At 27.2% G+C, this 26,088-nt stretch overlaps 2 protein-coding genes, 1 long non-coding RNA gene and 2 pseudogenes across 5 annotated transcripts in view; 1 reads left to right on the forward strand and 4 right to left on the reverse strand.

Moving 5' to 3' along the window:
* The window catches only part of Cv-c (RhoGTPase activating protein), a 90,443-nt gene extending 77,664 nt beyond the window's left edge, over nt 1-12,779 (reverse strand). Inside the window, exon 1 of the mRNA XM_074243123.1 lies at nt 12,005-12,779. The gene's annotated coding sequence lies outside the window, so the exon portion shown is untranslated. The remainder of the gene's footprint in view (nt 1-12,004) is intronic.
* Nucleotides 1,837-3,160, reverse strand: LOC141527120 (ubiquitin-like protein 5; annotated as a pseudogene).
* LOC141527787 (U2 spliceosomal RNA) lies at nt 2,722-2,886 on the reverse strand (annotated as a pseudogene).
* Nucleotides 12,780-13,884: 1,105 nt separating the features above from the next.
* The window catches only part of LOC141527566 (uncharacterized), a 51,297-nt gene continuing 39,093 nt past the window's right edge, over nt 13,885-26,088 (forward strand). For 2 of the 3 annotated variants that reach the window (XM_074243124.1, XM_074243126.1), the window contains exon 1: nt 13,885-14,391. The gene's annotated coding sequence lies outside the window, so the exon portion shown is untranslated. The remainder of the gene's footprint in view (nt 14,392-26,088) is intronic. The other variant, XM_074243127.1, reaches the window with a different exon arrangement.
* Nucleotides 14,554-15,792, reverse strand: LOC141527520 (uncharacterized). The gene is made up of 3 exons (XR_012479211.1): nt 15,678-15,792; nt 15,429-15,598; nt 14,554-14,908 (listed from the first exon to the last, which is right to left on the reverse strand). It is a non-coding gene; the product is annotated as an uncharacterized LOC141527520 (long non-coding RNA).

The raw sequence follows: 26,088 nt of genomic DNA on the forward strand, positions 1-26,088 counted from the left end.
GGTGGATAGAAGTGAGCCTCCAGGCGTATATTTGATCATCGGCACGGGCAGTACAAGCAACTTGTAGCATGCCAGAGCAGAACTAAACATAATGCAAACTTTATTTAATATTACTTGTCTCTTATTCTCGAGGGCATCGATATCGACAGTAATTTACAATATTTCCCGTCGTTATCTCGAGCTACAAATTCTTGCGGCCTACGTGACAGGTACATATACATATACATATACATACATGTATACACAAAGTTGAGTGTGGATATAGGAACGGTGAAGATATACAGTACAGAGTACGACATCTCTTTTTGTTGTGTCCACTGAAACTGAATGATGACAAACGTTGTGATTTTTAACTGGGGAGTTACACGTATGTATACATATTAAGTTGAGCAAGTAAAGCTGGATGGTAACGGCGGTATAACTTGTTGTAAATTAATCAAGTCAAAGGAAAAGTCGATGATTTGCACATCAGTTAGAAAGTCGAGGATAGAGATATGAATCTTAAGTTGCCGCTGAATCTTATTGCCATTTCCACGCCTAAGTCGCTTCCTACTACTATACATTTAACTTGTTCTCCATCTCCATCTCCATCTTAATGGCTATCTCTATCTAACCGCGGTTTGTGTATGCGCTCAGCTCTTACTCGCAAACTTGTCGCAATTTAAATGTATAAACGTATAAATGCTGTCGCCCGTGTTATGTACAGTAAGCCCGTATGGGTAAAAGACCGATGCCGATGAGTCACAGCCCAATGTAATGTAATGGAAGAAATTCTTCGAGCTAGAGTCCATGACTACGATTACCGAGACGACACTTGTTTATTTTTATTATTTTTCATTATTTCTTATTTTTTATCAGACTCTTTATACGCTCCTTATTTTGCCTCTGTATTATTTTTATCGTCTAAGGTTTAAGAACAAGTCTTGTACTTCTTTGGCACACTCTTCGATAAACCACTATCAACAGTGCACAGGCGGCGCCGTGAGATACCTATCACTCGATAAACCGTGAAGGAATGAATACGTCGCACATCAGCTAAGCTCTAATTAATAATCAATTATTATTTTTATTCGCTTTAGAAATACTATCGGTGAGAATTTATTTATTTGTTTTTAATTTAATTACGGACACCAATAATTATTACATTGAATTTTTACCCTGATTAATAGAGCCCGGAAGTAGAAAATAAAAATGTTTTTTTTTTTGTAAATTTTTGCCCTAAAAAAAAATAAAATAGAAAATTGTACGATTTACTTGAAAAATAATGAAATTTTTAGAATTAAGAAATTAAAGTGTTGGATTTTTTTCGCACAATCAGTAAGCGGTTGAAAATCAAAGTTGCCGAATGACTGTATAAACATAATCTTTTGATAAAATACAAATGTGTTTGACGTATATTAAAATGGAACATGATAAAAAAAAATGAAGTAAAATCTTTTAATTTTTTAACAAAAAAAAAAATAATAAATTAAATTTATTCAAAATATTGTTTTTGGTTATTAAATTAATTAAGTAAATTCCTAAATGATTATCTGTCACTAAAATTTTTTTATTTAAATTATTTACTAATTATTAACTTCGTATGTAGTACAATTTTTTAGTAATAAATAATTGTCATCAAAAAAATTTTTATTTAAAACTCGAAAAAAAATTTTTTTTTTCAAATTATAAAAAAAATTAAAAATGTTGACTGACGTAAGCTGTCTTTTATAATTTAGTTTTAATTAAATAAAAATTCTATGCTGACTGATTGAATACCTGAAAATTAGCAGAAGCTTGTTCGACTCGAGATTCTTTAATTAAAACGTCTATTTAAATCCTACGGACAAGTTGGGGTGTTAGAATATAAATATATATAATATAAATGAGATAAAGCATACAAGTGTCAATGTACTGGTAATTAATTCGCACATCCAATTCATATCCATCTAACTCAAGTCACGAGCAGCGAAGCACAAGCTAAAGCTCCGATACTCCTGTCGTACTCAACGTTCTCTCGGTCTCGTGAGCACGTGGAGTCTGCAATTTGACAAGAGCTAAGTACACTGAGTATGTTGCCACGGTGAGATCACTGTACACTCGAATATGTGTATGTATGTATGGATAAAAGATGCACACGATTCAGTCAGCATATCCACGACCGGTTCGGTTGTACTTGTCATATTCGAGCGACGATGACTCGTTTCCAAATAAATTAGCTTAACCAATGGAATCGCGAGAAAGATAAGTATCTTATTTAGTTTATGTAACTATCAATACATTTATTATAAATCCTCAAATAAAAATACTTAATTAATAAATATAAATAGTAGTTTATTATTATTTTATTTTTGTCTTATCTATAATAACATCTCAATTACGTTATTAATTATAAAATATGTATTACCCACTGTAATTTTATTTACATAATAAATAATAAACAACGGATTTACTGATTGAGATAAAGATTAAGAATGTATTTATCAAATAAAAATACATAACTCTGTATTTTTTTAATAATTATTATATTACATACTAGCAAAACCTGTCCGCTTTAAAGAAAATATACAAAAATAAAAGAGTACAGTGAACTTTACTTTTTTTAATTTTTAACAGACGACTCTATTGAAAAATTTACTATTTTTTGAGTTAATAAAAGTGACTTTTAATTTTTATATCCCATAAAAGTTACGATTTTTTATCGACTTCTATGGAAGAGGTGTAATACACTTGAAGAAAAAAATTAGGTTAACATAAAAATTTAAAGTTGTTTGTTTTTAAAGACTCGGAGCAAGCCCCGGAGTTCCGTCTGGTTTCAAAAATCAGGTTAATATACTGGATTCTCAATGATAATCGTACTAGATATTAAGCTGATAAGAACATACTATTGGTAGTAGAGTTCCAGATTCAATTCCGTCGTGGATCTCGTAGTCCTAGAGCTTTATGGGGTCCTTGTAGATGGTGTACCATTTTTTGAGGACAATCTTCTCCCAGTTGGTGCCTGCTTTCACGGAGATCAATTTTTTAAGGTCCCCGATCGTGTCGTCTGGGTTGCATTTTACGCGGACTTTTTTTCCCAGACGGTCGTTGCAAGTTATTTCCAACATTTTTTGCTCAAAATGTTTTATGCACTCGTAACACTTAAATCTCGTGACGCTTATTTTTAAAGTATGCTTACTAAATCGTTATTTAATTTTGAATTTAACACTTTAGAAACAAATCTCTCATGAGGGACAAAAGTCGGAACCGCGCGACGGCTGGCGGCGACTTCGGAACTACCTTCCCCTGTCTCACTCTCGCTTGCTACCTCTCTTTCTCCTAATTCTCCCACTCTTTCTACTGCTAAATGTATTTAATAACTTCGAAATTATTTATTTTTACAGAAAAATTTTTTGAAAATCGAAATTCGAAATTTTTCGACAAATTTTTTTTTTTTGACAAAAATTTTTTCAAGCAATAATCAATATAGTTATCACTAAGAAGTTAATAATTCCTCCATTTCGTCAGTATTAAACTAAATTTTAAAGCTTAAAATGTAAAATTCGATAAAATTCTAATTTGTTGAAAATAAGACTAAAATTTTCCATCATGAAAAAAATTTTTTTTAATTTTCGAAATTTGGTATTTTATGCGATATTAAAAAATGAACTTGATTCAAGAGAAAAAAATCAATCAAACTAACAAATTGGTTTTAGTTAAATTAAATTTTACTTGATCAAGGAATTTTTATGCTCGATAAAAAATTTTTTCTCTTTAATCAAGTTGATTTATGTATCAGTGTACTAAATTATGGTGTAAACATCTCAAAATCTTTAGCAGAATTTTTACGTAATGAGTGTCCAATTATTTCCATTTAAAATAACAGGTTCATTAACCGAAATTAAAATAATACCATTTATTATCGATAAATAAATCTTTCATTAATAAAAATAAATATTCAGTAAATCATAAATCATATAACTGTTTAATTTTATCAAAGCATGAATAAATTCGATTTATTATATTAGTAGTGTATGAATTATTTAAAAGGTAAAGATAATAAGTGTGACAAAATAGCTCGCAGCATGTAAGAGCAGGAGATTATTGTTGAAACGGTTATTTTGTTATTGTTGTTGTTGTAAGAGAGACAATTGACAGAACACAGGCGTTGCGCTAGCACTTCTACAGTATGGATACAGCTATTTAATTCACTGGTGGATATAATTCGATGATATTATCCATTAAGGTGTTAATCTGGCTGCACGATATACAAAGTACCGTTTGTTCTTTCTTGTCTCTCTTGGGCATCGCAATAATACTTGCAGTTACTTATGTAAGTGTATGCGCGAGTGCGAGTGCGAATGTTAATGTAATATAAATGTAAGTGTGAGTGTGAGCATGTGAGTATGTGGGTAATGGTACTTAGAGGTAAGTACTTGAGCAGAAGTCAACAGTACAGAGGTATAGTAGGTATTGCAGCTACCTTGGGCGTGCACCCTTGGATTTACTTCCGTCCATGCCCCGTAATCATCGCGTCAAGTCGAGTAGCACGATAATGACGAGTGGCAATTACAAAACGCTTGCACTACTCACATCATACTGCACTGTATTAAATACACGATAACGTACCTCACTATTACAGCGCCTGGCGCTCGTACAAATTAACTCTTTCACCTTTCTATTTTAATTTTCATTTTTTATTTTATATGATAAGCTGACAATTTTTTTACCAAAAAATTTTTGCTTAAATGCGGGCTAGAATTTCTCTTCAAGTGATAAAAATAATCAGTCATCTACAATAATTTATTTATTTATGAAAAGTGAGAAAATTTTTTATTCAAAATAATAAAATTGCATTTGAGGCTTTTTTTTTGTTTTATTGAAAATAAAAAATTTTAAATACGATATTTTTTTATTCAAGTTTAAAAATATAAATATTTATTTATTTTCAGGGTCTTTGAACTTGAAACTACAACTGTTGATAAGGTTTTAAGTTCAATCTCATATTTGTTCTATTTTAGAATCTTTAAATATAGTTAAAAAAAAAAATCTAAGTTATTTTTAAGGAACGAATTAAAAATTTTTTTTATTAAAAATGTTATTCAATTCAATTAAAAAAATAATAATTTTATTTATTTAATAAAAAATTAGGAGTCTATTTTTTACCATTACATTGAGCGCTTTTGCTCGTTTGTCATTTTGACAATTCATCCTTCCTACTTCGAAAAAAGCTAACATGGATACTATTATAAAAATCGATGCCGCGGTATGAGAGCTTCAATAAATCAATTCTTCGTAAATATAAAAAATTACAGTGTGACATTCAAAACGGTTTAATCCAATCGGAATGTCAAGTGAAGCTAGTGAAAAAAGAATCAGGTCAATTTATTGAATCTTTCATGAGGTATCGTGCCTACTAACATCTTGAGATTCAACTGACGTCTGAAATGTTTTTTTCCGATTGATTTTTTTTTTTTACGTTGTATATTGTACGTTATATATATCTCATTACATTATATTATATCAGCACACATTCTTTTTATACCGTAAAAATGCTGTTTGAAATTGGTGATGATTTAAAATGAGCACACTCCATCATGTTTCTAATTTAGTGATAATAAAGCACACCCACCTTTTCGCGTTCAAGCGTGCGAAATGTTATTCAAAATCAAGCATTACAATATACTTAGCAGCTTCAAGGCTTGCTGGATTTGATATCTGGGCAATAAATAAATAATTTACTTAAGTACATGATAATAAATTTTCTTGTCGTCGCTATCGCGAAACATTATAAAAATTTCAAAAAAAAATTGACTTGATTACTCTTAATAATGTTCAATGAAATTAAAAAAAATTTTTAATAGTTATTATTACAAAAATAAAAAAACTTGAAGTACCTTGTTAATTTATTATTAGAGAAAAAAAAACTATAGTAAAATGAGTTCTCTGAGTGTATAATGTTAAATGATAACGGATCTTATGTGCTCTTACATTAGCTGCCTGATGTGTGTATTCATACATAAGAGGCTTTAAAATTTTTTTTAAATTGGGCATATGGTCAGGGCGTGATGTTTGTTTAGGCTTACAAAGAAACGGAGCACGTAGAAGTATATTATATACGGAATAGAGTATAATATAAGTAAGAAAATAACATAACAACCGGCAAATTATATGAACATGAGTGAGACAGTCGTTCAAAAAAATGGAACAGTAGAGTAAGAATGAATAGAAGTTGAGTTGAGTTAAGCATAATATAATATAGCAAAGATCCTCACTTTAGTTTAGTTATAGTTATAGTCATAGTTTAATAAAGCACAGATATAATATTGGATGGGGATGTTCATCTATATGGTTTAGAGTTACACCAGGTCACATCGAGTTACTCCTCATGGTTAAGCTGCTTGCACATGGCCAAATGATATTCAATTCCTTTTTTTATTTATTTCAAATAATAATAATAAAAAATAATAATAATAATATTAACAACCGCGCATATTTTAAAAAATAATTATTATTATCTATATTATTAAGAGAATATAAATATACATAATTAAGAAATAACCTTGCATTTTGTGAACTATCGACATTTTTAAAAATATAAGCCCATCCTAATGTTACACGCATCAAGACCTTTCATTTAAATACCCACATCAATTTTTCATATATTTATATATATTATATCATTAATATATATAAATCTCCTGTCACGATGTTTGTCCGCGATGGACTCCTAAACTACTTAACTAATTTCAGTTATTTTTTCTTTTAAATGTGTGTTTTGTTCCAACTCGAGAGATAGGATAGTTTTCATTTCAATTCATGGTCGCAATATTTATTAATTAACAATAAAATGATTACTTATGTTGATTATCGTTATTAATCGTAAGTTTCATAAATTTGAAACAGATGGCGCCTTACAGTTAACTGTAGTACTGCCTGACATAAATATATCATAGATGGCGGTACGTTTTAATTCAAATTTTCTCAATGCTGTGCACGTTTTCTAAATCACTCAGCCACAGCAACGCGCGGCCGGGTCGCTAGTTATATATATATATGAAAAATATATCAAAATGCATGTGGGTACTCAAATGAAAAAAGCTCTTGATGAATGTAACATCGATATGAGCTTATATCTTTAAAAACGTCAATAATTAAAAAAATACAGTGGAATTTAACAAAAGTAATTATTTAATAAAGCAAAATTTTATTTATTTATAGTTCACAAGTCACGGTAGTCACATAGTAACTACAAGGTTGCTAGTTATCATTATTTTTATTATGAAAACGTATGTTTACAGCAATAACAAGTAAATAATAATAATGATAACAAAATAATAGATGACAGCTTCAATTTGTTTTCATTCATAACAGACGATAAGCAGCCGCGATTGAAACGACCGAGCTAAGTGACGTAAGTCTCGTAATACCGAGTAGAGCACTTTCGATTTTAATTCAAATAAAAGGTGAAAAGTTGTGGGGAAAAAAATGTGCGGGTTGTCAAGGGTCAGGAATCGTTTAGTTGTGGGCAATGGGGAAAACACCTCGCGGTTGCTTACCAACGAGATGTGTTGCCAGTGTAAAAGACGTGTGCTTGCTAAACTGGTTTTACACGCAGTCAATTCCAATATACTTCGATATATACCTTCATATATGTATATATGTATAATATATACCCCATCTGTATACTCATATGTGCATGTATATCAGTATTAATCTTAACAGAACCGACCTCCCGGCTTGGCCTTGCCTTTTAGACTCTTTTTTTATTACTACACATTTTTTTAGACCCATTCTATTTGTCTAATTTTATATGACCTCACTATTTTAATATAGAACCTACGTAATTATCAAGTCAATTTAAACCTCATTTTCCTTGATGCGCATCCATTTAATTCAACGGTGAGAAATTTTATAAAACATAAATTATAATTTCCAGAAAATTTAAATGTCAAAGTCAGTAAAAAAAAAAAAAAAAAAAAAAAAAAAAATTAAGAATGAATTCTTGTATTTTTTGTCATTCAATACTTTTGATAAAATCTCGGGTTTTTTCTCACTTAATTTTTAAGAAAGCCGATACACATCTTCGGACTAGTTAGTCTTCATCTAATCATGATGAAAAATAGAATATTTTTATTTAGATATCACGGTAGCTTTTAAGAGAAGTTAAATAAAAACCAGATGTCCATAAAGTTTCCTGAGAAAATTAATAAAAATACCCTAAAACTTATAACCGAGTAAAGAGATGCACAATAATAAAAATACACAAGTTGTCGCACGTGTTTGTCACGTGTTTTAATAAAGCGGAAAGCTAACTGAAGGCTGAGGGCTCGGCTTTTGACAACACAATGTCAGAAGAGTCATTAATAAGATACATTATTTCTGAATTTTACTTTAACATTTAATTATACAACACACTTTATTTCGAGACTTTATAAATATGCTTGTGTACTTATATATAAATCTAACTGTCATTTTACAACTTTTTTTTATAGTCACTGTTAAAAATTGTCTAGTTATCACTCTAAAAAAATTTTACCGTTTGAAATTAAAAATTAAAAAGATTAAAATCACTCAAAATTTGTTTTTATTTATGACACGATAGGACTTAAGTAATTACTTCTATTTATTCTTTAAATTTATTGTTATCTTCAGTATCTAAAAACATGTATTACTCTGACGCAATTTATAATTTACATATTTATAGTATAATTTTGTAAAGAATTTTTATCTCTTAATAAATACTTAAAGTAAGTATTTTGTTTTGTTTAATTTATCTTTTTTTTTTTTTTTTTTCAATCTTTTTTGTAGATCACTAAATTTTGGAAAAAATTTTATTTATAATGGATGTAGAAATAATAAATATTGCATCAATAGGCAAAAATTTAACACTGAATATTTTGTTGCAAGGTACATGTTTAATTCTTTTTTAAATTCGTTGACTGTCACTGGTAAACGATCGTTAAATTTATGTTTTAAATTCTGTCGACCGTCATAAAAAAATTCCTGGAAAAGTGACAGTGAAATCTGAATTTATGAAATTCTAATTCGACTAGACATTAAAATATAACTTTGATTTGTCTTACTGATATAAGAAAAGTTTTAAAAAATACAGACTTGATCTACAGATATTTTTATGTGAAAAATTTTATAAGAATATTTTATTTATTTTTTTTTTTTAATTTAATCCTTGGCCTTATTTGTAAAATTTTCTAAAAAAAATTTCTCTCATCAATCAAAAAACATTTTAATAAATTTATTTAAAAAATTTGTAATTTTTAGAGTGGTAAAAAAATTCAACCTATAAAAAAATTCTCAATATTTTTCAAAATAGTTATAAAATCTCTTGAAATTTTTAAGAAGATTCTCATCGAAAAATTTTTAGAATTATAAACTAATCTTTAAGTTTCCAAACTGCCAGGAGTCACTTAAAATGAGTCATAGAATTCTAAGAAATAATGATTGTCAACATAATTAGACATGACTTGGAATAAACATCTTTAATTTAAAGTCTAATAAAATTTTTTTTTTGTAAAATTACCACAATAAAATGAGCTTGTCATCTAACACTCAAAATTTGAAAATTACAAAACTTGCTCCAAAAATTTCTCATATAAATTTTAAACAATTTCTAAAGCTTCTACACGCAAAAAAGAAAAATGTAAAAATTACATTATAAATAGTATTAAGCGTCGCTTTGTATAAAAAACTAGAAAAATTGCAGTTTGAAATAAAATTTTTGTAAATTGAAACTTCGAACATTAATTTACAGAGCTTTAAATTTAATATTTACATTTTACAATATAATTCTTACAAAATTTGTAACAACTACAATCCGAAATTGTAATTTTTCGAGTTTTCTGTACGGAGCGCCACATTAAATTATATAATATAATTTTTCCCTTTTTCTTTTTTCCGTGTAAGTAAAAAAAAAAAAAAAAAAAAAAATTGTTTAAAAAATATGATGAATTTTTCTTATGTAAAATTTAACAGCTATATCAAAGAACATGGATGTTGAAATCCAACATAAGCGAGCACTAAAATTTAACATCAATGGCCTGTGTTAGAAACAAGACCAATTTCTGTGCGTATAAATATATAAATAATACCGATAGTTACTTTGGTACACTAACTATAACATAACAGAGAAGTAGAATAATAAAAGTACATACAGAGCACAAGTATATGTGGTAAGTTTTCTACGGAAGCATTTACTTGGTGTTAGTCGGTATCGGCGCCATAACTCAAATAAATTTAACAACCGTTGAAAAATTTATTAAATAAATAAAACTATCATGACTACGTCCCTGAGTCTAGCACTTATAGACACAAGACGTTATATTCATGCTCCACTCTCCATTTTATTATTGTTATCATTATTATTTTTGTTGTTATTATTATTATTATTTACACCTTTTTTTAAATAAAAATGTAGCAATCGCGTGTGAAAAAAAAATCCTGCAATACAATAATGATAGACATTACAATGAAATAAGAAAGTCATCAATCGATATGTCAACGAGGCGTGAACGAGCAATCAGAATGGAGCAAAAGGTCTTACTCGTTATCATGAAAAAATGGTCAGCGGGCATAACTATATTGTTAGGTATTTATTGCATTACATACTTTAATTTTTTACTATCAATTTATTTAGCAACCGGGACATAGACTATTACAAGTTATTTAGTCGTCTTATAAATTAGATGACATCTATACATTACATGTATATTCATTTGAAACTCATAGATATAATTAGAGCCAAAGAGCAAACAACAAATGAATAAAATAAAAATGTTTCGACTCACTGGCGACACATTTATCTACGAATTAATATTCAAGAAATTAACCTAACGCAATTGTGTACATACATATTATTTAAGCGCACTTGACACAACAATAAAAGGTTAATTCAACAGTACACTACTTTTTATTATTAATTTTTTTTAATTGGAAATTATTAATTTTTTAAATAATTTAATATTCAATGAATCTGTAATTTTCTGACATTTAATAATTTTTTTATTTTTCTTAAAAAATAAAAGTATAGAAAATTATGTTAAAAAAATCTCATTTATAATTTTTGGAGCTTCTAAAGATGAAACTTTTTATGAAAATTAATTTAGCACATATTTGATCATTTTAAGAGTTTTATAACAAATAAATTATGGCAAAAGAAAATTAGAAAAAAATTGACGTGTAGACATTTTAAAAAATAAAAAATGCTATTTTTTAAAAATAATTTTTTGGAGTAAATTTGTTTGTTAAATAAAATTAAAAAATAGTACAGTGACAGCTAATTTTAACATAATAATTTTTTAAACAATTTTTTCTTGTTATAAATTATTTATTTACAAAAAAATCATTAAATGTCTCTCAATTTCAGGATCATTTTTTAAATTATTTTTTCGACCTGAGAAAAGTGTGTTATAAATGTTTTTATCACACGCTCGTTACATATTTATATAATATAATATACCGTTCTTTTTTATCATCGGCGAAAAATATTGGAGCAAAGGGCCCGATAAAAAAAAAAAAAAAAAAAAAAAAACTATTTGTCGTGTGAATGGCAGAATCGTGCTTAAACGTGAGGAAGAAGAAAATTTAGTGGCAATTTGCATTCTCGAATGTACAACTAAGAGGTAGACAAGATGTCAAGGTCTTTTAAGTATTTTTCTGTGTAAATTAAAACAACTGTAAATTACTATATACATATGTATATAAAAATATTAAAGTTAAAATACAAGTAAAGAGACAAAAATAAGGAAGAAGAAGAAATAAATAATAACAATAGAAATATATAAATCAATTGGTCTACAAAGCATGATGAATAGATGATCATGATCATGTTGTTGCTGATGACCAACAATTCATGATGTCAGCATTTAATATACACTGAGTTATCATACAATCGTAAACAACTTTGCCGCGGTTTCATAAATATTTTTACTATTATTATTATTATTATTATTATTATTACTATTTGTCAAGTATTACCATAATATAACGTTAAGTAACTTAAATATATAGTATAATATGTTTTATTTACCTTTCAAATAAAATAGAAGCTTTTTACAGTGCACCGCGTATCCGCTATCCGCGACTAACCAATATCCACGTGGTTAATACCATTAATAATGTACGTATCAAACATTTACTCAGCACAAGTGTTTTATTTTCACGTTATTATCACGCCCGCACTAAATTTTATTCATGAATTTGAATTATTAAATATTTGTTACAAAACGAAAAAAAAAAAAAATAAAATAAAACACGCGATATTAAATAATGCTGAAGTTAGCCGTCAGCTGTCAATTTTAAAAATTTTAATAACAAATTAATTACAATTCAAAAAAAATGCTTCTAAAAATTTTCACTTGTAATTTTTTATTAATTTTCACATGTGGAATTTTTTAATTTAATTTTTTTTTATAATAATTACATTATTATAAAATTTTTAAATAATTTTTAATGTCTGCCAACTTCAGTGTCATGATACTAATACCGTTAGCGAAATTCAAATCTTGCACTGATAAGTTTATTCACTTAACTGGGATTTTAAAAAAAAATTGAAAAAACAAATGACGATTATAATATTTATAGTTGTTATTACAAGCGTGTAACTATTTAAAAGTCCGGTTTGAAACACTAGTAATTTATTTTGAAGTATTATGTGATTGAACCGTAAAATAAATTAAAAAATTAACAAAATATAAACGCATGCGCGCGTTTATTGCACTTTACAGGTTAACCGCATGGTATAACAGCATCCGCATAACACGACGGCCGAAGCAGTACTGACATAGCACAGCACACCGCGATCAACTGCTGAAGCCACGTAGTGCGAGAAACGCCGACTGAGAGCAAGAGCTTGTCCCGCACATGCCATGTGTTGTACCAATGTTACTGCTACACACTATTGTGCTTATGTTGGATGCTATACAGTACTGTAAAATATATATATGCGAATATATAAGTGTGCATAATATTGTATGCATATAAGAACAAATAGTAGTAGAGCAATACGCGACTTAAGCCTTTAAGGGCTCGTCTAGGCGGCAATTACGCGAACTAATATACACTGTGCGCGGGTTTTAGTCGTATGTCAGTTGTTTTTTTTTTTAGTTTTGTTTTGGAGGTGAAATAAACTCGTTTAGATATTCGGTTTGTGAACTAATGTTTTTTAAACATGAAAATTTAAATTATATTAAAATTAACCGACGTTTAATAATTAAAATTTTTTTTTTATCAATTGAATTAGAACAAAAAAAGTATTTTTACAAAATTGCACTTGAAGTTTTTTGGTTATTAAATTTTTTTTTTAATTTTTGTGATACATTTTTTCAATAAGAAAAATTTATCACAAAAAATGAAAAAAAAAAAATGTAATTTGCAAAAAACTTTAGGTGCGATTTTTAAAAGAATTTTATTGTGCTAATTTAATAAATAAAAACAAATTCAAAATGGCGGCTAACTTTAATATTATTTTTCAAACGGAGTTTTTGGTTATGTTTCAATAAAGTGATTTTTGAGTGAATACAAAAGTGACACAGATTTTATTTGACAAATAAACTAGGTCTAGAAAATTGTTTAAAAAAAATTACATTTTTATTTTTTTGGAAATTTTTAATGTGGAATTTTTTTTTCTTATTTTTTCTTGCTCTGATTTATTTGTTAAAAAAATCCTAAACCGATCAAATTGTTCTCAATTTCAGTGTTTTATGAAAAGTTATTAATTTATGACACTACAGTGACAAAAATTATAAATTTTTTTATAATTTATTATTATTATTATTGATTTATTATAAAAGATTTTAATATCGACAAGTGTCAGCTGACTTTAGTGTCATTATTAGTTTTATTTGAAGTGAATAAATTTGGTTATAAGTGTAAGAAGTGAAAAAATATTTGAAAGTTCAACTTTAACCGTGAGTTACTTTTAAACAAATTGGTTTATCATAAAGTGATAAGATTTTTTTTATTGCCATCGATTTTTTTAAAAAATATGTTTTTTGGAACATTTATTTGTTGACAATTTATAGAATTTTTAAAAGTTTCTCTTAACTAGAGGGGAGATGGAAAAATTTAGTTCAAGGTTTTTGATTGAATTGATTATTGAAGGAAGAAATAAGAATTTTATTTTTAAAAATTAAAGAAGTTTCTACGAAATCAATTGATAAAAATTTTCTGTGAAATGACTGACCTACATAGTGATTCAAAGTTTATGAGTTTAATTGTGCACAGTAAAAAATTTGTCATTATATTAAAAAAGTTTGTGTAAACATTTTTTATCTTAAATGTTTAACATTTTTGTGTTACAAAAGTGTTAAATATTTAATAAAATAAATTTTTGCATAAAATTTTTTGACACGGACAGGAATTTTTTCAATGACTCCAATATTTACAATCAAGATGGAACAAGATGCAGAATTCAAGGTAAGAAATTCAAATTTTTTGTTACATAAAATATAAAAAATTTTATTTTTATAAAAACTGCATTTTATCGTTTAGCATTTTCAAAATCAAGTTTAATGATAAGAAAAATATTTGTAAAAAATAACCAAACATTCGTATGAAGGGTTCAAATTTAAACAAAATTTATATCTCGGCATTCTCTCCCAAGATTTAAATCAAATATATGTGTATTATATATATATATATATATATATATATATATATATCGTATATATATATAATATATACGATATAAACGAACTGATGATGGTACTCATATCATGCCAGTGGATCCACGGTCTAATACAACTGACTGTCTCACGAGTCGCATATAACCCGGCGTATAATAGCCCGTCCTGTCAAACCGGGTAACCATCCACGTCTTAACTGTTGAGTAAACGCGGGGTTTTTTCCTGTTTTTTTTTTTTTTACCTTTAAATTTAGTGATATGCTTTTTCGGCTGTTTCATCCTATTAGAGTTACTTCGCAGGAGATGCATCTACGCAAAAAAAAAAAAAAAAAAAATATTTATAATTTTTCAATCAAATTTTTTTCAATTTTTTTGCCATAAGATTTATAGGTTATAAACTGACGTAATTATTCTAGAAATTTCTGTAAGAAGATGAAGATAAAATATATATGAGGTATAAATCATGACAGCTTTGAGCTATTAAATTCCTATTACTGACGAATAAGGTATCTATTAAAATTTGTCAACAGATTTTATTGACGTTCGGTTTTTTTATTTTTATTTTTATTTATGTTGATATTTTTTTTTCTTCTTCAAAGTAAAATTAAAATATGGAAGGAGGATTATCCGAGTTTTAGGAACAGTTTTGAGCATTTAAGGGATTTACGGTATAACTGGTACTTGGAAGAAAGGAAAGTATATATTTACAGGAAGCAACATTAATGGGAAACTGGCTCGGGTGGACGCATAGTGGTTGTAAAATTTTAAATTAAAGTACTTCAAGTTAAAGTAAAAAATAGAGTTTCAAAAAAATACAGTTTAGTATTACCAGAGTGTTCCCTGTCATGTCTAATCTCGAGTACTTCTAGGCAAACATTTGCCGTCAAATGAAAAGAGAAGACCCTGTAATATGTTTCTGTTACTGTTTCTGTGACTGAGGACCCGAGAAATCCTGAGCTTGTCGCGACGGGCGGTCCCTCTGCGGTCTTTTCATTCCTCCTGTAACAGAGATAATATCGCGCAATGACTTATTCCTTTCTTAAGAATATTTGGTGTGTATTCATACAATCCCTATTACCTTCATGTAACCTACGGAAAAAAAAAATTTCACACTGCCAAATCCTTTTGAATGTTTTTTTTCTCCAAAATAAAACTATAAGCTTTTAAAGATCATTACTGTCATTTTGTAACTAATACATAAGTCTTTTAGTGTTCTCTATTCTGCTTCCCACAACCCTTAATTTGAATTTTAAAAGGTCGTTGAACTTTTTTCAAATAAACAAAAAATATTATTTAATTTTATTCATTGCTTTTTTTTTTTTTTTTTTTTTTTTTTTTATATAGAGACATTTAAAAATTATTTTGGGCACTGAATGATCTATTGCTGTCCTTTGACTTTTTATGGACGACAATAAATGTATTTACTTTACAAAATTACGTGGTAGTGTTTAAAATTGTCAGACACGGTCTCTCAGGGCATAACAGCCCACCCTGAAAATTTAAAGAAATATATGTTTATCGTCAACTTTTTATTTATTTGACATATTTTTGAGACTCAACAGGTACCTGGAGTACAATTGACCCCCTTACGACTTTGAGAAAAATTTTTTTATGAATAATATTAATTTATTATGAGAGAAAAGCTTAAAATTTTTTGCAGATTTTTGGAAACAATAAATTGTTCTGTTCGGTAAATATTTCTAAATGATAAATTAATTTTTATAGACACTAGATTTATTTTAAATTAAACAATGTTTCAATAATTAAAAAAAATGTTCATAAACTTTCAATTTGAAAAAGGTCATTGAAAAAAAAAAAAAAAAAAATTAAACTAATGTAAAATTATTTAAAAATATATCTGAGAAATTTGTTTCCGGTGTTTGAGTCAGGAAATAATTGCCCGCTCAAGAGGGTCGTTCTTTCTCAATTTTCTTTTTACAATATTTAATAATTTAGTTTTATTGAGACTCAAATAGTCCTAAAAACATTGAAAGTTGATTTGAATGGTTCTTTATACACGAAATACATTAAAATAAAATAAAAGTAGAAGATTGTGTAGCAAATTACATACACAGTCTCAAAACACGATTGAACCGTCTATTTTATCTCGTCATGATAATCATACCGCTCTTATAACGTCATCTTATATCACTGAGACATTCTCCGACGAGATAAAACACTTTCTGTGTGTCCTTGACGTGCAATTTTTTAATTCCAAGAATATGTGTCTAGATGTATGTACAATTATTTATTTACATCTCAATACGCGTTACACACATAAACATATTTATTTACTTTACTCATTTTATGAAATATTAAATACACATATTTACAAACTATCTTTTTCTTATTATGTACGAAGACAGCCAACAGCTAATAAAACGACAATTAATTATTATTTAATTTACAATGAAAAAGATAACCATAAAAAAAAAATAATTCAATTAAATACATGCCAACACAGCGCATCTTTTGATTATTATAATCGCAGTCGCCGTAACACATTACGCTTATCAATGGCATTTTATCAGCATAAACAAAAAGTACCGCTGTGTATTACAATACCTGCGCGTGGTAAATTAGCTCATATTACTATTAATTGTTTTAAACTTTTTTTCGTTTTAATTTAAAAAAATATAAACACAAATTATTTTTAAGTTTTAATTTATTACAATTTTATTCTATTCTATCAATAATAAAACATTAATTATTAATGTACAGATGTGTTGCAATAATCCATCTTGCAATTTTAAATTATAATCTGCGCAACCGGTAAATTAATTAATTCTCGTCTAATCACGTTACTATACAATTTCAAAATACGATATTATTTTTATTTATTAATATTTAGTATGAAACATTTTTTTTTCTTATTAAAACCAATATTTTATTACGTACAAAAATTTGTGAAGCAATTTTTTTTTTCTAATAAAATTTTTCTCAAAATTTTTTACTAATCCTTTAAATTACAGTATCAAAATTTTTTTTTTATAAATTATTTTATAGATCAGAAAGTAGAATAAAAAAAAAAAAACTATGAAAAGAATAATTTATTTCTATAACAATGCTGGTAAATATTTAGAGTAAAAATTACTCCAAAATTTGGAGCAAGCTTCTTGGTAAAAAAAAAAAAAATAAAATTATTAAACGACTAAAAGATAGTTCGAATAATTTTTGGAACTAATTAAAAAAAAAAAAAAACTAAAACTTAGTCAGGTTTACGTCATTCCTATAAATGTATATGTTATTGTTTATTTGTATGGGTATAAACTTGAGATGTTGAGATGTAGAGAAGATCGCAATAGCAGATATATACATATATGCAAATGAATGACACGATTGACCAGGAGTTTAAATATATATATATATATATATATATATATATATATATATATATATATATATATAAGAAAGAATGCTATTCTTAAGGATGGTGAATATACCTGGATTGAATTCGCAACCGGACCCCTCAAGGCTGCCTAGTTTTCCTACTCCTCTGGTATCGTGCACAGTTAGGTATGTGGCTCTCCTGGTTCACATAAAATACCAGCTCTGTGTGTGATATTGGTGTTAATAAATATCCAAATATTAAATTAAATACCTCTACTCGGCTTATTCAACTATTTCATCTTCTCCTTCCTCTTTCCATCTCTTCTAAATAAAATAATCCCTTGTATAATATTAATATAAGCCGTCTGGTGACGAGCTAAGTCCTATAAGTAATTTATCAATCATCGTCTTCTATTATATTCATTTATATTAATTTCATTTGCATAAACGGGTGGATAAAAACATACTAATTTATACGCCTATTAAAACTACCAATTATTAATTTATTTTTATTTTTTTTTTTACTCTAATGTTTGCAAACTTTTCACCATAAAAAAAAAAAAACAACGTTTCGGGAATAATGCAGCTGGGCAAAAAGAAAAGTTTAACTATGACTAATTAAAAATATGGATAAAAAACAAAAAAAAACGATCCTCATTGAATTAAAACACCGATACAGCAGATGGTCACGCCGAGACGTCAAGGCACACGTGCTTTATTCTCAATAGCGATGAGTCAATTCCGAGTTCTCTGTAATAATAACCGATGATTATAAATTGTAATTTTTATTCTACTCTTTTTTCTTACAATTATTATCTTCCTCTTCACAGCATGTGAATTATTAATAATAATAAATATTTATTCATAGAAAAATGGAAATATTGTTCTGTTAGTTGAGTAAATAATCATTTTTTTATCACTGTCTTTGTTGAAAAAAGGCTTTTCTTTAAAATGTCATCGAGATGTTTCAGACATGATTCATCCCCTTCAAAAGTTTCTTTACTTCCCGCTCTCGCTCTTGCATATTAATGGCTCTTTTACACATGCATAAGTATATATTGTCAAACATACACTACTGTGAGTCATCATTGAACTTTTAATGAATCTATAATGTTTTTTATCACGCCTATTCATAACTAAATTTAAATTAATTTTAAATAATAATAATAATTTTCTTTTAATTTTTTACCAATCTTAAAAATTAAAATATCATGCGAAAAATTTAAATTATTTTCTGTTGAAAAAATGAATTGAAAATACTTTTTATTTAAAAAAAAATACAGCGTCATGCTGTTGATAATGAATTTGATTATGTTGTAATATTTAATTGAAATGATAGCTCCTTAAATGTTTATACTTTATGCGAAAGTCTAATCCATTCCGCAAATCAATTAAATCAATAAATCAATTAAAGCAATAAAATCGACAATTATACACATTATTTTTATGAATGCGATGTAAATTGTCATTTACAATCTGACGCAATAGTACATTATGTAACTGAGTGAATACAGCTTTCAGCTATGAAGATTGGCATAACGAGTAAAGCGTGTGCGGTGACACACGAGTACACTGAAAAAAAAAATTCTTGACTAAAGTGTAAATTTTCTTGGCTCAAGCAAATTTTTTCTTGCTCCAAAAATAAATTTTCTTTGCACAAGAAATTTGTTTTTTCTCTGTACAGAAAGTCTTATCCACTTAGTTCATAAATAAATATGAACTAAGCCATATTAAAATGTGAAAATTAGTAAATGCAAATCTCAACCTTATTTCCACATTACAACAAAATCATTTTTTATTTGATCACGATCTTATGCGAAATATTTACACGAGTTAGCTAGTATTAATTATTATAATAATATAAATCCCATGAAAATTTACGGTATTTATATTAACAGATATCAATTAATAATTAAACGAATAATTGTTTATGATTACCGATTATTAAATTAGCAGGAAGGATAATTGCAAATTACAAAGAAAAGATAAATAATAATTTGAGAAAGTGGTGAGTTGGAAATACAAATGAAAGCAAACAAACTATTAACTAAACTGGCAATAAGAGTTAGCAGCAGTTAGCAAGAATCGGGTCAACGCAAACACTTGTCATCAGAGTTAAGTCGAAGAGTTTAGTATTTTATGAATATATATATATATATATATATATATATATATATATATATATATATATATATATATATATATATATATATATATGTATACATATATGTGAAGTTGTTAGATAGAAAACTTGGAATATCTTTTATTTCCTCGCACTGTTTTTAACGATCTGAGAGTAGAAACTTTCGTGGTGGTCGGTAACTAGACACTAGACGACCAGACCGGTGACCAGGATGATGAGGACGAGGATATCACGGAAGACACAGCATTGCCGTAGCAAAGACAGTCGACACTGGCAATAGAAAACGGTCAGTTATTCACCAGAGAACAAGTCGATCGTAAATCCGAGTCATTGATGATTTCTCTACAAACTCGCCGACGCATTGCTATCACATTCTTTCTGGTCATTAATGTGTCGCTATAAAAACAAACATTTTTAAAAAGTTCAACAAATTATAATTATAATAGTGATAGTTGTTGTGGTAAAAAAAATTAGTATAAACCCTTGATTTAATGTTTAATGAATAAATAACTTAGGAAGCCATTAAATATAAATGTAAATTTATTTAATGGGCAATCATGTGAATAATAACCATCACGCTTTCCACTCACTGCGGTATTGTTGTTATTCATGATCAAGTAGTGGATTCGATTCGATTCAATCGATTGAGAATCAAATCAAATCGACATTATGTACATTGATTCAAGTTATGCTCATTGCATTGAGTGTATTGTCCCATTATCCATTACCAGGCGTTTTATATTTAATTCTTATATATTATTCAGAGCTTTTAATTTCGTTTTTATTATTATACTTTTGTTTGATCAATTGTTATTAAACACTCTTGCTATTTTTTTAATAAAAATAATTTTTTTTTTTAATTAAAAAAAAAAGAAACTTAAAATTTGATAAAAAGTCATTAATTTTTAGAGCAAAAAAATATTTTTTAATTGATAGAAATTTTTTTTGTACTTTTTAAAGGAAAAAAATCAATTATTGAAAAGTCAATTTAAACTTTAAAAATTATCTGAAAATGTGACGTAAAAAATTTCAAATCTTTATCAATTTTTTTAACAATAAAAAATTATAATAAAAAAATTTACAATTCAATCTTTAAATCCATAAAATTAAAAGTAAAAAATTTTACAGCCATGACTGCTTAGAAGTAAAATAAGAGTCGTTACCATAGATGTGATTATTATTCATAAAAAAATCTAACATCTCACGGTATAATTTAACTGACTGTGGAATAGCATTATATACAAGTCAATTAACTAGTTGATTAAATAAATTGTGAAATAAGTGACGAATGACAATAACTGTGAGAAAATAGCAGTGATGGATACAAAGTATGACTAACTACTAAGTATATATAGTATAAGGGTTAACCCGCATAATATAACTACTCGGTACCAGCTCGTTATATACCGATTACTTTTCTTCTCTGTATATGATTAAATGAAATTTTCCACTGTAACTACAACAACAAAGTAATATTTTTACCGGAGTAGAAACAACTACTAAAATTAAAAAAATAATAACAGATATTATTAATGATAATTAAAAAAAAAGTAACGTTACTATTTAATTAATTAAACATGACAATAGAAAAAAAGTTCAAAGACCTAGAACTAAAATAGAGTAAAGCGTATTTAGTATCTCTTAAAAGTCAGGAGATATTACAATAATTTATAGATAGTCTAATTTAAAAAGTATCTCTATAGCAATGAGATTGCGGTAGCTCATTGTAGATTTCACCCGTTGTATCCCATGCATTCTTACTGACCACATCCGGCGATGCAGAAAACCAGACAAGCTTTGTGGGGGTATATATATACACGTATATATATATATATATATATATATATATATATATATATATATATATATATATATATATATATATATATATATATATTCTTATACATATCTATAGCTCTTGTAGCGGCTTCATTCTCATTTAACATGGACCGTTTAACATAAAACATTGTTGATTACTTGCGCGTGTGCGGTGGCCAATGTTCACCCAACCAACTCGACAAACTCACGATACTACTTACTAATACCACCATAATCTCACCACCGTTTTCTTACGTAATATTTCCGCTTGCGCTTATGATATACCCACAATATTCATGTATACATATATATATTTATCCATATACAACCAAACTTTATTATTTACACGAAATACATCGTACATTTTATTTTGTTTCAACATTTTATTAAATTATTACGTTCTCTATAGCTCCAATATTTAACGCTCTTATGGTCGATTTTTTTTTAATTCAAATATTTAATACTTAATTCAATTAATGATTATAAAATTACATTAACCACGTTAATAAAAATAATTAACTTGATTTAAGAACTAAAATCTTGAACCAAAATTTTAATTTTTAAGAGTTTGATCATTTTGAATCTAATTAAAATTATTTAAACAAAAAAATTTCTTACGCCAAAAAAAAAATTTATTTGATTGAAGAGATCAAATTCTGAATCAAGAAAATTATTTAATCAAGTAAAATTTACTAAAATTTTTTACATTAAATTTGAAAAATAAAATCTTGAACCAAAAAAATTATTTTGAAAAATTTCTTTGATTTAAATAAAAAAAAAATAATTTTTTAAGCTAATAAAATTTACTCCATTAGTAATTTTTTAGTTCACGATTTTCTCACTTAAATCAAGCTAATTTTTTTTTTAATTTAAAAATTTATCAGAAATTAACAAAAGTAAATAAAATTTTGCCATTCATCTAATTGAAAAAATTCTAAGTTTGTAAATTCAACCATAAAAACAAATGTAATAATAATAATTAAATTTCTTCGCAATTCACCTAAAAACTCGCTTACATTTATGTTAATTTTTATCGAGTGGAAACAACCGGCAACGAAAAAAATTATCACGTTTGACATTATTACTATATATGTATACGTGTACGTGTGTAACAGCACGCCAGTCGATTGATACAACGCAATAGATGCCCAACAAACGTATATCCTGTGCGAGTACAATATCCGGTCATTATGTAGAGACACAATGCAAAAAAGTAAATTTTTTTTTTTTTTTTTTTTTTTTCAATTTTTTATTTTATCTTTTTTGTTCCTACAGTAATTATAAAATAAATTTAGCGTTACTTGTCACGACGGTAGGTCGCTTAATCAACAGACAAATTATAAATAATGGGCCTAGAAAAAAGTCTCGACTATTTGTCTATTTATTGTCTTTGCAGTTAAGATTTCATTGTCGCAAGAAAATTCCCAAGCTTTGAGAAAAGAAATTCAGAATACAAGACTGCAGTATGACGTTTATTAACGTCGCTAAAAACCGTGACTAATAACGTAAGTTTATGTGAAATCGAAAATTACAGCATGGTTGTTTCAAATCGTTGAGCGAAATAGTTGGGACATTAACGTAAAACTGTAGTTTAATTGATCAATAATAATGAAATTAAAATATGAAATATTAATTGACTGAATATTAATTGCTTTTGTTTAATCAAATGATTTATAGTTTACTGATTTGATTGCAATAATATAGAGCATTAAATTGTGAATAAGAGTGAGAAGAAATGCAGTAGTGTAGAGTAAGATGTATTGCAGAGCAGACAATGATTAACCAATTATCCGTGAAATTAATAACTGCAGGAGTTAGTCATACACAACAGCTGCTACTGAAGTGTGGTCAAACGGCGAGCTTATCGTTTAATCAAAAAGGGGAATTTTCATTCTTAACTGAACAAAGGAAGAGATGGTCTACTTAATAATTAAACAATGTCTATTTACTTTTCATCAATTATACAATATTATCAAAATAATTAATGTTATCTGCGAAATCTTTATTGTTAATTCAATTTGACTGAAATTTGATTTCTTTTGAAAGTATTATCTTGTATTAAAATTGAACAGTTATAGTTTGTTAGTGATTAAAAAGAGTTCCAAGCAAAAAAATTAATAAAATAACCTTTTTATGCTAAAAAAAAAAAAAAAAATAATAAAAATTTTTCAACTATTTTTTTTTTTTTCCATGAACCAGTTGACAAATATTTTCATTTAGATTGTTCTTGACAGAAACTTAACTTAGATAAAAATCAAATCAGATTGATTAAGTGAAAAGTAAGACAACTTTTCAAACAGATCAAACTCAAAGATTATATGCCTGTAAAAACTGTTAATATAAATTAAAGCCCGAAAATGACGTGATGATCTGACATTTTTCACAATTGGACTTGGAATAAAACACAGATTATTATTATTCTAAATTTAATCGGTAGAACAAGTTCAGGGTTATCTGAAAAAACTTTATATATTTTAAGAATGCTCCAAGTTCTTTCCGATTAAACTTAACATACTAGTTGTGTATTCAAGAGCAGTTTCAATATGTCAACTGTTGAAAATCTGACCGAGTACAATGACTTCCCTTCAACCAGTCAGTCGACAAATTAATTTAAAATCAACAAAAAAGACTGTATAAATTTCAGATTCAATTAAAATTTTTTTCACTAATGAATTAATTTTTTTTTCTATCAGCCTTAAATGTCAAAAAATTAGATCAGATTAGCATGAAATAATTTCAAAATAAAATTAAAAAAAAAAAAAAAATTATTGGAGTCCATTAGAGATTTTGTCGTAGGGGTCCGCTGTCCTCTTTTTTTCTACACCAGATATACTTGAACGGCCCGCATAAAACGTACATACGATCTAGGTATATCATTTATCGTTTACGTCATCTGATACATCAACGCAGTGACTAGCATGGTATAGAGATAGATATCTCTCTATCTGTTATATCGAGTGTGCAGAGTTTAATACAAGTAGAGATCTCATCTGGCATCGTCATCAGTCTGCGATCGAATGGCCTGTATCATATAATATTAATATGTGATGAGTACAGTAATATATGATGGCATATATATAGCGTATGGCCCGCTGGTCAGCACACACGTCACGCATGATATCAAACGTCAGTCTATCGAAACATATGCCTCGTGTTATTTTCTATTTAATTTAATTCCTACAATATAATATGTAATGTATAATATATAATATATTAGATATAACCAGTACAGCATATAACATAAAACTCGACAGCTTATAACAACCTGTCTAATGATCTATACACCTCTACAAATATTCCTTCAACACTCACTCCACCTCTTTAATTTTTTAATTTCACTATAAATTACAGATTATATTAATATTATACTTTTAACTTTTAATATTACGATTTTATTCCGATATTCAGCAGCCAGAGGTCGTAATTTGAATTTTAAATAATAAATACATACATTTTATACTTAACTGTAAAAAAATAAGTTTATCGATTATTATATATGTGATTACTGATTGTGATTACAAATAAGTGTCTTATCAACTTCCTCTGACTCCAAAGTAACAGTTAACAGCTAGCTCGTAAACTAAATCTTGCTGACGATTATCGGGTTTACCCAGATGGTTGAATGAAATGTTATCGTACTTTTTTTACCCGTAAGTAAATCATAAACATATAAATAAAATATATATAAAACAAAATGTTTATATATTTGAATTTATATTGTTTTACAGAAGCTAAGATGCATCATCCAAGAAAATTATTATCGAATTTCTTGAAATAATCTTAAACTTGGATCAAAGTCGATTTCGATTCATAGATATCCTTTTAAATGAATCATTCGGAGCATTAGTTAAAACAAATAAGTACGAAAATATATGGTTAGAAAATTAAGTTTAATGTTACAATATTTAAATTAAAGTATTGTTTAGATAGAAAAAAAAATTTCCTCGTTTAGAACAATTTTTTATTCGAGTTACGTGTAGTGTTTTTTTTTTTTTTTTTTTTTTAAAAATTTATAAATTTTTTAGAAAATTGTGATAATCAATTTTTTTTTTTTTTTTTTTAATTGTTCGTTTTTTTAATTACTTTCCAAAAAAAAGAAAAATATATCAAAAATATCAAAAAAAGATAAAATAAAAATTTTATCCAAAAACATGAGAGCCAAAATTTTTTCCACCTCTTGAAGGCAAAAAAGCTATCG

This window comes from Cotesia typhae, unplaced genomic scaffold, assembly GCF_013202065.1.
Source record: "Cotesia typhae breed Kobodo isofemale line unplaced genomic scaffold, CoteBio_Ctyphae contig_4, whole genome shotgun sequence".
Taxonomy (NCBI): domain Eukaryota; kingdom Metazoa; phylum Arthropoda; class Insecta; order Hymenoptera; family Braconidae; genus Cotesia; species Cotesia typhae.